General features: G+C 44.7%; 2 long non-coding RNA genes across 4 annotated transcripts; one reads left to right on the forward strand and one right to left on the reverse strand.

The window, feature by feature from the left end:
* Positions 1 to 423: 423 nt before the first annotated feature.
* LOC129636459 (uncharacterized) lies at positions 424 to 9395 on the reverse strand. Of its 3 annotated transcripts, XR_008706930.1 has the most exons (4): positions 9285 to 9395; positions 6569 to 7038; positions 3741 to 4681; positions 2436 to 3347 (listed from the first exon to the last, which is right to left on the reverse strand). It is a non-coding gene; the product is annotated as an uncharacterized LOC129636459 (long non-coding RNA). The 3 variants fall into 3 exon arrangements; XR_008706931.1 differs by lacking the exons at positions 2436 to 3347; positions 6569 to 7038; positions 9285 to 9395 and adding exons at positions 424 to 549; positions 709 to 865 and having other exon boundaries at positions 3741 to 5021; XR_008706929.1 differs by lacking the exons at positions 6569 to 7038; positions 9285 to 9395 and having other exon boundaries at positions 2436 to 3046; positions 3177 to 3347; positions 3741 to 5021.
* A 292-nt stretch (positions 9396 to 9687) lies between these two features.
* On the forward strand, positions 9688 to 12463 carry LOC129636458 (uncharacterized). The gene is made up of 2 exons (XR_008706928.1): positions 9688 to 9923; positions 11867 to 12463. It is a non-coding gene; the product is annotated as an uncharacterized LOC129636458 (long non-coding RNA).
* Positions 12464 to 12693: the final 230 nt, after the last annotated feature.

A 12693-nucleotide genomic window follows, 5' to 3' on the forward strand; every position in this document is an offset into this window, starting at 1 on the left:
TGAGGGAAGCCTGACTTAGGATATAACAACTTCATGATTGCCAGATGGAAAGACAGAAAGAACATAGGTTCTTGATGATTCAGTTGATGGGCCAGAACCAACATGGAAGCCCAGATACCTCTCAACTTCCTGCATTTGAAGTGTAATACATTTCTCAGTCATTGTGTGTTAGTTGCTCAGTCGTGTCTGACTCTTTGCAACCCCGTGGACTGTAGCCTGCCAGGCTCCTCTGTCCATGGGATTCTCCAGGCAAGAATACTGCAGTGGGTTGCCATATCCTTCTCCAGGGGATCTTCCCGACTCAGGGATCAAACCCAGGTCTCCTGCATTGTAGGCGGATGCTTTACCATCTGAGCTACTAGGCTTGTTTGAATGGAGTTTTCTATTATTTGTGGCCTAATGAGTCCTAATGGAGACACTTGCTAAAACAGAACCAGGAATTTATTTAAATGATTGTACCTCCATTTGGCTTCATCATGGCTTTGGTCTTTCTCAGGGGAAACACTCAGTCCAATCTCTGCTCATCTGACAGCCTGTACAATTGGAGACCTGTTGGAAACACAAATTTTGGTAATGTCAACCTTCTGAATTAAGTCAAATTTGATACTAGCAAGAGCTTGCTATAGACCAGGGTCACTTCTGAACAGTTTACAGACTTTATTTGCACTTCTCAAAAAACCCTTTGAATTTGGTTCTACCGTGACATACCTTTTGTGGTTGAGGAAACTGAGGTGTAGAGACATCAGTGCACTTGTCCAGAGATGCACAACTAATAAGTGGCTGAAGTTAGACTCAAATGCAAGGAGTTGCTTGGCTTCAGAGTCTGTGTCCCTGACTGAATTGTTTCTCCTTTGAGGTGGTCCTACTATCCATAGATAAAAATTATATAAAAGAAGAGGCAGAAATAATCAATTAAAATCGAGTTCACTTGAAATTATAAAATGGGCAAAACACACCTTTAGGATTTCACCAGTGTCCGGGGAAGCCATTGTAAGCTTTGGAGAACAGAGTATTAGTTTTAAGTAAAGGCCCATGTTTCTCATGCTCTCTTTTCCTCATCTCATCTCACCATCATTTCTCTAGGATTGTCTCTCTTTTCATCTCTTCATCTGTGTTAAAAACCAGTGAAACAGCCACCTACCATATTGGATGAATTCTGCAACCTCTAAGCACAGTAACTTTGATAAGAAGTCTGTACTTTGACCTACCACACAGGCAAAAAGAAAGTTCAGAATGTGAAAAGAAGCCCCATGTGAGCCTTCCATGTTCTCTGCCAAATGGCTTGAGCTCACCCCACTTTTTAATTTTGCAAAACATTTGTGTTGTGTTTCCAGTTTCCCATGGTGCACCAGCAGGCCAGATGATGAGAGGAGGGCTGCAGGGATGAGGTGCCTGGTGGGGCCCTGTGCTGGGCTGCAGGTGCTCGACAAGACTGGCCAATGGGAGCGACTTCTTGGAACCAGCCTGACAAGTTCCTGCTGGCCCAAGCCTGGGGCCTCATCTCCCTCCAACTTGGCCCCAGGTCACCAAAAGGAAATGTATTTAATTTTCAAATCCCTCCTGGAGCCAAAGAGAATTCCAACAAAACAGCCATAAACATTGAAAGAGTCTTGTCTGATTTGGGAAAACATTCCATTGGATTTAAAATGAAATATCCTGTGACTAATCTCATGTAAGACTGGGAACGAGTCTAATTGTTCAATTTAGTGGTCAACGAGGGGACTCTGGAGAGAGACCTGGTCCCTCCCCCCTACCACTTTGGGATCGGCGGCAATAAATCAGCCAGGACTGAGATTTCAAACAAGGATTGTGAAGGGTTTGCTGTTTGATCCTCAAGCCCCCTTCTTCTCAATTTGTCATTGATTTCCCATCAAGAGAGTTTGTGCAACCGAATCCCCCATGCAATTCTGGCACTTTGTAAACTAGTAAATAAAACCCAAATGTTAATTCTTATGAGCACAGCATTCCCTGCCAAGAAATGAATAATGCACTGTGAAAAGCCGCAGCATTGTGCATCCTTGGATGAGGGATCAAGAAACGGTGGGGCAGGGCTGCGGAGCCAGGAGTCACGAAGGCGGTAAAACCAGGAAGAGGGATGCAACGGGAAGAGGAAGAAGAAACAAAACTATCTTGGAAGATCTTTGTCATCTCCTCGACTTAAGTGTAAGCTCCTACGGCCAGTGCCAGGCAATGACATTAATGAAAGATTATTTGGCTCTTTGTGCCTGTTCTGTGAGCTTCCCAGGTGGCTCAGTGGGTAAAAAATCTGCCTGCAATGCAGGAGATGCAGGCAGACATGGGTTTGATCCCTGGGTTGGGAAGATCCCCTGGAGGAGGGCATGACAACCCACTCCAGTATTCTTGCCTGGAGAATCCTCATGGACAGAGGAGCCTAGAGGGTTACGGTCTATAGAGTCGCAATGAATCAGACTTGACTGAGTGACTGAGCATGCACACATGCCTGTTCTGTATGGAGAACCTTCCAGACTTGTTTTCTCCTTACAACGATCTGCGAGGCAAGTTTGCTGTTCTCCCCATTTACAGATGGAGAAACTAAGGCATCAGAGAAGTAAACACGTTGCCCACTTGAGAGAGAAGAGATGAGCCACTCACTGAGTACCAGAGCTGACTCAGCTCCACTGTGCTGTCTGCCCCAGAGGGAAAAAGTGTGGATAGACTAACCGACTATCCCAGGGTGCCCAGGATTGCAAGAATTACATTGCTAAAACCAAGAAAGTCTCAGACAAACTGGGATGAGTTCACCCTGGTATGGGAGTTAGACTCCAACTCTGAGCAACCTCCTTGGGTGTTAGGGCCAGAGTTTTTTTGTTTTTGTTGTTGTTGTTGTTTTCAGAAAAGCAGGCACTGGTGTCTGTAGCTCTGTCTCTGTAAGGTGAGCCAGCAAGTTGGTCTAGTGAAGGCAATTCCATTTCTTGCCTGCCCCTCCTCAAAATAGCATCCTGATACATGACAATGAAGAAGGATAGAGTAATGATGACGCATGCTACTGTTGTTTAACAAGACAGCAATAATCCCCTGGAACGATCTGGGCAAAGACAGGAGGAAATCATCTTAAATTCCAGTTCCAGAAAGTCTGTAAGTAAATTATGATTTTTGTTGATTATTTATTAGCCATCAGGTCACTTTCAAGGCCCAGAGGAACTCCTTCTGCTTACCATTGGATCTGTGTGAGGCAGAAGAAAGAATTTCTAAGCAGGGGCATCATTCCCTTTTCTGGGACCTATTTTATAAGCGGAGACCTCTTGCTTATGAATAATGCTACATTCAATCTTCTGACTCCTGGAGGAGTAAAGTCAATCTAGGATTCCATCCAATAATAATACTGCCTACAACAAACAAAGCTGTGCATTAGTAAACAGTTTTCACCATGTGTTACTTGACTTGAAGTCCTAGCAACCCGGTGAAACAAGGGAGATAGGATGAATTCCATGTTTCATGGTTCAAGATAGGGGGCAGGTGGTATATGGAAGAGCCTACATTTAAAGACAGAAGAAAATGAGGCACCTTGCTAGTATGGTATCAGAAAGTATAATTATTTTAATACAAAATAAGTCAAGGGATATACAAAAAGTAAATATATCTTTCTATTTCCCAAACTGATCTCAGTGTTTGGCACGCAGTAGGTAATCAATTACACTCCCTGCAACAGAGGCGGCAAGGGGAAGGTTTGATTCCAGTGTTAACCAGACTGAAGCTTGCATCTTAGCTCATTCGCCTACCTGTGAAACTCCAGGTAAGTCACTTAATCTCTCTGGGCCAACAGGAACCTTCCAGGCAGAAGGGCAGGGAAATATAGCTTCACAGCTATTGTGAGAACTTGTGATTGTAGCTGAGGAGGGCTTGGCACACAGTAAGTGCTCCATAAGAGACAGTTATAGTTGTTTTCAGGCCCCAGGATTCTGGGCCCTTCTTTATGCCCAGGCTGGTGATGGAAATGGATGGGCTCTAATGTCTGGAGGCAGGCACTGGACCAGATGCTTCCTGACCCCCTGCCATGTTTAACTCAACTTTGCTACCAAAATGAGAGGGAACGCTCTCAACTCATGCAACACAATTTCAGTGCCGTGGGTGACCCCTTCTGTACATGCCTGGGGCCAAGCTACAGGTGATAATTAGCTCTCAGAAAGCGGAAGGACATTAACTCCAGTGACTTGACTCTGTTCCAATTGCGATAATTAAATAAAGTGCCCACAGGTGGATCCCGTTAATGAGGCATCCACTGGGTTGCGGCAGAGCCATCCAGGCAGCAGGTGTGGAGCTGGGGCGTGGGCTTAGCACAGCTGACTGAGCCGTGGGCATTCACAGAAGCATGAAGCGTCTTCTCCCTTCTCAATTGGTTCCTACCCTCCCTCCGCCAGGCCATTTGAGTGTCTTTAGGAGTGCTCTTCTGGGGGTCAGGGACTTGTGCTTTGGGCTCTTCCATGAGCTTAATCTTAACCTTGAACAAGTATCTTCGGTCTCCCTAGTTCAGTTTCCTGAATTGTAAAAAGAAGGCAATAGCGCAAAAAATGCGAAGAGAAGCTTGGGGACAAGTGAGTTCAGTCTCACCATCACACTCCCCTAGTTTCTGCTACCCTCTGCTTGGCCGCCTTTTCTCCTTCAATAGGGTGTTACCTCTTTCTTCTTCAGCTTTCAGCAACCCCAGATTCGCAGCCTGTCCCTGAAGAGATAGGAGGTAGAGGAGGCTGTTTCCAATTTCCATTGTTGTTTTGTTTTGTTTTGTTTTTCACCCTAGGAAGGACCTGATTGGTCCAGCTTAAGTTACAAATTCACCCTGTGGACCAATCACTGTGGCTGGGAAAAGACAAGCCCTCCCCTTAGTCCAGAGGCAGATTATTGATCTATTACCAGAAGCCTCCTATTTGAATCTTTCACAGGGACAAAAGTGTCACACATGTTGACTCTTCTCTCCACTAAGAAGAAGCAAATTGTGTTCCTGAGGAGTGTGTTTGTGTGTGTCCGTTCTTTGGAGTGGGAATACAGCTGACCCTTGAAGAACACAGGTTTGAACTGTGTGGGTTCACTTATATGTGGGTTTTTTCAACTAACGTATTGGAAAAAATTTTGGAGACTTGTGACAATTTGAAAAAATTCACAGATAAACCATGTAGCCTAGGAATATTGGAAAAAAATTAAGAGAAAGCTAGATATTTCATGAACACATAAAATTTATGTAGATATATAAAATATGTGTGAATTGACTGTTTATATTGTTGGAAGGCTTCAGGTCAACAATAGGCTATTAGTTATTAAGTTTTGGGACAGTCAAAGTCATGCATGGATTTTCAATAGCATGGAGAGTGGGGGAAGGTCAGGGTCCATAATCCTTGTATCATTTAAGGGTCAACTGTATTTTTCTTCACAGAATGTTGTGAATGGCAATTGTTCTTCCATATCAGTCTAAGAGGTTAACTGGATGACTAGGCAAGTTGCTTACTCTCTCGAGTTTCCTCATCTGGAAAAATGGGGAATAATAATAGTACCAGCTCCAGGAGTTGGTGATGGACAGGGAGGCCTAGCATGCTGTGGTCCATAGGGTCGCAAAGAGCTGGACACAACTGAGCTGAACTAAACGGAACTGAATTCATGGGTTGTTGAAGTAACTGAATAATTCAGGCAGACTCAGTCCTTAGCACAGTGGGCATCAGTAAGAGTTCAGTGAGCAGCAACCATTGCTATTATAAAGGGAAATACTACATACTTGTTTTTTTTAAACAATGATTTGTAAAAAAAAAATAACTTGTTTATTTATTCATTTGTTTTGGATTTTTTTTTTTGGCTGTTCCACGTGGCATGTGGGATTTTATTTCCCCAGCCAGGGATTGAACCTGTACCCCCTTGCAGTGGGAGCACAGAGTCTTAACTGTTGGACATCCAGGGAAGTTCCTACATGCATGTGTTTAAAAAAAAAAAATAGTGGAGAACCTCACTTCTAACAAAAGGGACAAACAACACTCCAGATGAAAATATTAGTTTCCTCTGTCTCAAGCCCTGGTGGGTGCACAAAGGCAGGTTTCGTTAAAGAATGGTGAGCAGCGTCCGGAATGAGCATTGGACACTTTCAAGGACCTCACACGGTCAATGTGCTCCCTTGGCTGATTCTGCTGGTCACTTCCTTTTTCCTTTTCTGTCACTAATAAGACTCATTTTGCTTTTTAGTGGTGGTTGATAGCTTTACAGGGAAAGAGAGGGCTCAAACTTGGGACTGAGAGAGAAGAGATAAGGAGAGAGAAATAGAAATAGAAGTTATCTTTATGTGCCTGGGAAAGAGTGACACAAGACAGAGATGAAGAATAGAATAGAATAATTAGGGACTTCCCTGGAGGTCCAGAGGCTAAGACTCTGAGCTCCCAGTGCAGGGGGCCTGGGTTCAAATCCCTGGTCAGGGATCTAGATCCCACATGCCACAGAGAAAAATCCTACATGCTGCCAGGAAGAACAAAGATCCTGTGTGCCGCACCTAAGACCCAGGGCAGCCAGATAAACAAACAAATAAATCAATAAATATTTTTTAAAAAGAGACTAGAATAACTATTAGAATACTTACCTAGTAGTAACTAATAGAATAGTTGCTTCTTGGTCCAGTACAATAGACAAGGAGCTGGCTGAGATGCAGTCAAGAGAGTTCCATGCAGCGGAAAACAGCAGAGTAGGGGCATCGTTTGCTTTGAGAAGATGTGTGGAAGGACACATGTGGGGTTTCTGGTGCTGACTCCCAAACGATGTGAGAGGAAGGGCAGTTTCATTGGCTCTTGAAGATATCAGTGGGAAGCAGTGGCCGTGTGTAACTGGGTCTCTGTGCTGTGTGCTGGACTTCCCTTCTTTGATCTGATGGATGCCCTGTCCTATAATCTACTCTGCTGCCTTCTTGTCCACCATAGTGCTTGGTACTATGCTGAGCCCAGTAGGAAATCTATGGACATCAGAGGCAATGGGTATTTGCAAATCAAAGTTGTTCCCAACACTTCTCTCTGTGGTTAAATCAAGGTGCACCTAATACTGATGCTTCAGAACATCCTAGAGGAGACAAAAAGGGAAAGGGAATTCCCTCTGAGTGCTTTCATTCATTCACTCGCTCATTCATTCAGCAAATATTTTCTGAGGGTCCGCAGTCCATAAGGCTGTGGTGAATGCAGGGGACACATCCATGAACAAGACAAGCAAAACCCCTCCTCCTAGAGTCTACATTCTATTGAAGAAGAGAGAGGAGGGACCACCAACTACATATAATGTGTGGTAAGTGGTACCAATGAAAATATAGGAGCATAGGTGAGAGGGTCTGAGAGTGCCTGATGTAACAAGAGGACGTTAACATCTCGGTCCTTGTTTCAAAATTAAGATCCACAATCTTTTCAGAACCTCAATTATTTTTACAAACATAGAGGAATTTCAAAAAACCTGGAAAATGTAAAAAGCGTAAAGATACAAAAATCTCCCATAAACCACTGTTAAAACCACACTTATTTTATGCCTCCTTGGGATCAGATTGCATATCGTTTTGGAACCTGCCTTTTCACTTCAAATTACATGTTGAATTTCTCCTCCAGTTGTAAAAATTTAATTTAAAACATCATTTTAAGTAACTGCATCATATGCCATTTATATAGATGTGCCATAAATTATTTAATCATTCCCTATTGTTGAACATTTGGTTTGTTTCCACTCTTACAAATAGGTTTCAATGACTCTCCTTGTTCTTAAATCTTTAAGAGTCTGTTGGTTTCTTAGAATAGTTTCCTAGCCAGTCAGTCTACAAATTTCATGGAGTGATTATTATGTGCCAAGTAGATTTCCTCTTGCTTTCCTAGCTGGATCCTTTGGGTGCTGTTAGGAGTACTTGACTATGCTACCCTTTATTTTGTTCACCTGACAAGGTGGGCCTATTTACCACCATCTTCTGTTGATCTCAATTGTACCTCTGGGTCCAAGGCATGAGGGAGTCCCTATATTAATTACTGTTTGGTCTCCTCTCAGTATGAAGTCTGTTTTTCCCCTTGATTTTTCCTCTTCTGGGACTGTGTGCTGTGCTCTCATACCTTAACTTTATGTGTCTTGCCTATCCTTATGTGACTGGGGACTGTGGCAGGAAGTGGCCCCAGAAACTGGACCGGGGTCTGTCCTTGAGTGTGTATGTGAATGGGGGGTGGGAGACAGCAGGCAGTCCCAAAGTGCTATTTTAGGAAGATAGAAGATGGAAGTCCAGGTAGAGACAGCAGAAACTGGCCTGACTGCCTTCTGACCATGTCTTCGGATGGACTGAAATGGGACTTGAGTTTTCAGGGCATGTCATTAACCTGTTTCACTGACTCTTCCTGATCTGTGTACTTGAAAACCTCTGATAAATGTCACGGATACTGTAGTAGAATGACTGCATGACCTCCCTTTGACTTGTAACTTTGCAGTCCCTTCCTGCTCAGATTCTAGCTTAGCAGTGACGCTGGCTTGGCCAGTGGGAAGCCAATGGGATGCAAGTGGAAGTTTGAAAGTGCAGGCTCATTTCCACCAACTCTCTTGTCACGACTCGGACACTGGCAGAGGAATATAGCCGGGCCAGGCTGCTGGAGGACTGTAAGAGCTATGAGGACCTAAGGAGGTCCAAGGCCAGCCAGTCCTCTGCCAGTCTATCCACTGATCACAGGCACATGAGCAAGTCCAGCCAAGATAACTGACTGAGGCCTGAGTTGCCTCAAATCAACCAAATTGACACAGAGAATTGTGAGAAAAACAAATAAATAAAGCATATATTTAAGTTTTGGGAATTGTTTGTTAGTCAGCAATAACTAACTGACAAAGACATTAATATTGAAGAGTAGAGGAAAGGAGGGCAATGGAGTTGAAGAAGACAGGAATAAGGTACAGTAACAGATCAAAACACTCAGAAAAACTGCAGCTCTGAATTCACAGTAAGCACTGCTGTACAGCAGGAATTCCACCCTGTGGTTGCCCTTTGACCTCCAGTGTTGAGCTTGGCTACCCCTTCACCGTATGCATACTCCCTCCCAGGTCTCCTGTTTTAGGAGTCCTAGGAACCAGAGTTGAGAACTCTTGGGAAGCAGGCGTCTCCAGAGACCAGCTTGTGCTAATTCTGAGGAAGGTTCTGGAACTGCACAACACCAGGAGAGAGCCCTGCAGTCCCCACTTGGGAACATTGGGGGCCTGCCCAGCAAGCAGCCTGGCTTCCTTTTCCCCCCCTCTACACTTCTGTCTTCCTCCTGCCCACGTGGCTGGCCTCCCGAGCTCAGGCTCCACTGGTCATCTCTCACCTGAAGCAACCTGCAAAAGCATGTCCCAGTATGATCCCAATACAGCCCTCCAAAGCCAGCAGCACCAGGTTGGGAGGAGGGGCAGGGGTCATTGAGCTGGACCAATCCTCCTCTAGCACAAACCACCCCCCTTCCTACCCTATTTGCCTCTCATTTCACGGGTGTGCACAGGGTTGCAAGAGGCACTCCTCGTAGAGTTTGTAACACAGAGATACAGCTCATTCGGTGCAAATAAATGGCCAACCTCTCTGCTTTCCTTTTCTTTCAAACTAGAGAAATGCAAGTCGCCCTCCACTCTTCCCTCGATATTACATGGTGGTTTCAATCTCATTATTATTGCATTATATGTAGCACATCTGTTACTGGTCAGGAGCCAACTATTTAATTCTATTAGATACATCTATACGGCGAAGTGATAATCTACACCAGGTTTGTGGAACAAGCACTTAATACTTGGCAGCAAGCAGCCAGAGGCTTGATGCGCAAGTAAGAGGGTGTAGGAGGCCCGTTGTAGCCGAGGGTAGCAGGCGGCCAGAAAGCGCTGAGGCATCGTTCCCCAGGCCAGCATTCCAATGTGGGAAAGAAGTCCGTCAGCGGCTTGTTCCAACATCTGCAAGATATTGATGGAGAACGAGGGAGGTGAGGAGGGGAGGGAGAGGGGAAACGTTTACCTAACCAAATGCTAACTCTTCCAAGGGGATTCATGTCAGCGCAGACTAAATGATGTGAGGGTTTCAGCCACATGTGGTTGTATTTACCCCCCAAGAAATGGACACAGATTCGTGTCTTGTTCAGTAACTGCAGCGCCTTAGACGTGCCTTCTGCAGTTGCCCCTGAGTTCCTACTCGGGTTTCCTGGCTTCATCTCTGCACATCAGGGAATGGGACTGCTCTCAGCACTGGGGCTCACAAATGGGTGCTGTGTGTGGGAATCTGGCTGGGGCTCTGACCTCCTGGAAATGCTGGCTGGATAGCACCCCTCTCTCCCAATACCCCATCTTGCCCAGGAGCAGTCCACAGCCTGAGTGCTGCCTTGCTCCTGAACTGGCCACCTTTTGTCAGCAACGTCTCCTGTGTTTTCCCCTAGAGGGCTAGAGGAAAGAAGAAAGAATGATGATAGGATCTATGTCTGATTTCCCCTCCATCCAGGGGGAAGGATCACTTTTAAATCTCAAAATTGATGAAGGGAAGTGGGGAGGGGTGGATCAAGAAGAAATCAAGTCTCTTATTACATTGATTTTAACTAAGATGTCATCAATTTTAAGAAGCCCCGTTATTTTATATACCACTAAGAAAAATACTGATTCTTCAGCTATGATACACAATCAATTAAAGACACATCCACATTTCAGAGATGTTAAATTGTGGGGAGAAAAATGTGCAACTGTGGATGCTCAACACCAGGGCTCCCCCAGTACTGGCCACTAATGAGCTGTGGGACAGTGGGCAAATTATTTAGCCTCTCTGTACCTCAATTTCCTCATCTGTGAAATGGGCATAGTTATAGCTCCTGCCTCATACAGTTGTTGCAAGGATTAAATATTTCTGTATATAAGTGCTTAAAGGAGACGCTGTGTGTTTACTTATTGTGTGACCTTGAACGTCTTGTGTCCTTAGCTACAAAATGCAGGTAGCAATCCAATGATATTTTGCTTCCCCAGTGGCACAGCCATAATCTGCCTGCAATGCAGGAGATCTGGATTTGATCACAAAGATCCCCTGGAACAGGGCATGGCAACCCACTCCAGTATACTTGCCTGGAGAATCCCATGGACAGAGAAGCCTAGCAGGCTACACTCCATAGGGTTGCAAAGAGGTGGACACGACTGAAGCAACTTAGCATGCACGCATCCTATTGCATTTACATCCCTTTAATGTGGATCAGTGTTTAGACCTGGACTAACCAGGTCACCAGGAAGGCAGGTGGATAAAAGAGTTGTTTAAAGGAAAAAGTCCATTACAGTGAGTAGACTAATGTGCCAGCAAGATGGCCTCTCCCTCCCCAGTCCTCCCAACTATCTAGGCTACACTTATGGGCACTGCCTTACTGAACCCACTCACCCACCAGGCTGCCTTCCTTTCCAACAGCTCAGGGGAAAGACATGGTTTGTCACTGGCCACCAGTCTTTGCTTTTGACATAAACTGCAATTTATATCCCAAATATGGTCAATGTATGCCCTTTGTCCCTGGGGTGCTTTAAGAATCATTCATCAAGCAATTTCATATTTAATCACGTGGTTAATTTTCTCCATGGCCCTGTAAGGAAGAGAGGGTAAGTGTTACGATTCCCATTTACTCAATGAAAAGGCTGAGGGCTAGAGAAATAAAATGACCACCCAACGTCACATAAAGCTGGTTCTTTCAGAAATATGTTAGAAGCTTATGCTCCCATGGTGGGTTGAACTCATATTCAGTGCCTCTTTGTGCAGCGGCCCATCTCTGCAGGAGGATTACACATTCCTGCCCCAACTTCACACTGGGCCAGGTGACTTCCCTGGGCCAGTGAAATGTGAGCTGTGTCCAAGAAGAAGCTCTAAGAGCTCTGAGTGACCTGCCATATGTCTCTTCCTTCTGCCATAAAGTTGTCCAAGTTCCAGCTAGAGGCTGCTTCATCACCTGCCCGGGTCCCCTGGAGCATTCATCATGGAGCAGAGAGGCAGTGAGCTCAGAGTGGACACACAGCCTGAACGAGAAGCAAACCTTCATGGCTGCAAGCCATAGACATCATGGGGTTGTATGTTCCCCCAAACCTAGCCTCTTTTAACTGACGAAGTGTATTTTCTATTTTTAAAAATGTTTTATTGGAGTGTAGTTGATTTACAGTATTGTGTTAGTTTCTTTACTTTTTAAAAATTTTATAATTGGAGTATAGTTGATTTAAAAATGTTGTGCTAGTTTCTGCTGTACAGCGAAGTGAATCAGTTATGCATATACAGGCATCCACGCTTTCTTCGGTTCTTTTCCCATATAGGTCATTACACAGTACTGAGTAGAGTTCCCCATGCTATACAGCAGCTCCTTGTTATCTACTTTATGTATGGTAGTGCGTATATGTCAATCCCAATCTCCGAATTGATTCCTTCTCCCTTTCCCCCCTGGACTGTAAGGTTGTTTTCTTCATCTGTGACTCTCTTTGTTTTGATTTTTTAGATTCTACATATAAGCAATGTCATCTGATATTTGACTTTCTCTGTCTGACTTATTTCATTCAGTACGACAATCTCTAGGTCCATCCAGTTGCCATAAGTGGCAGTATTTCCTTCTTCTCCTGGCTGAGTAATGTGACTTCCATTGCATACATGTACCCTCTGTGTACAAGACCTAAACCTCCTGCCCTGCATGAAACATTTGCTCTCCTAGAAGATAATTGAAGTGGCCTGCTATCGGTGGTCTCTGCTTCCTATTTTAG

This window comes from Bubalus kerabau, chromosome 22, assembly GCF_029407905.1.
Source record: "Bubalus kerabau isolate K-KA32 ecotype Philippines breed swamp buffalo chromosome 22, PCC_UOA_SB_1v2, whole genome shotgun sequence".
Lineage (NCBI taxonomy): Eukaryota > Metazoa > Chordata > Mammalia > Artiodactyla > Bovidae > Bubalus > Bubalus kerabau.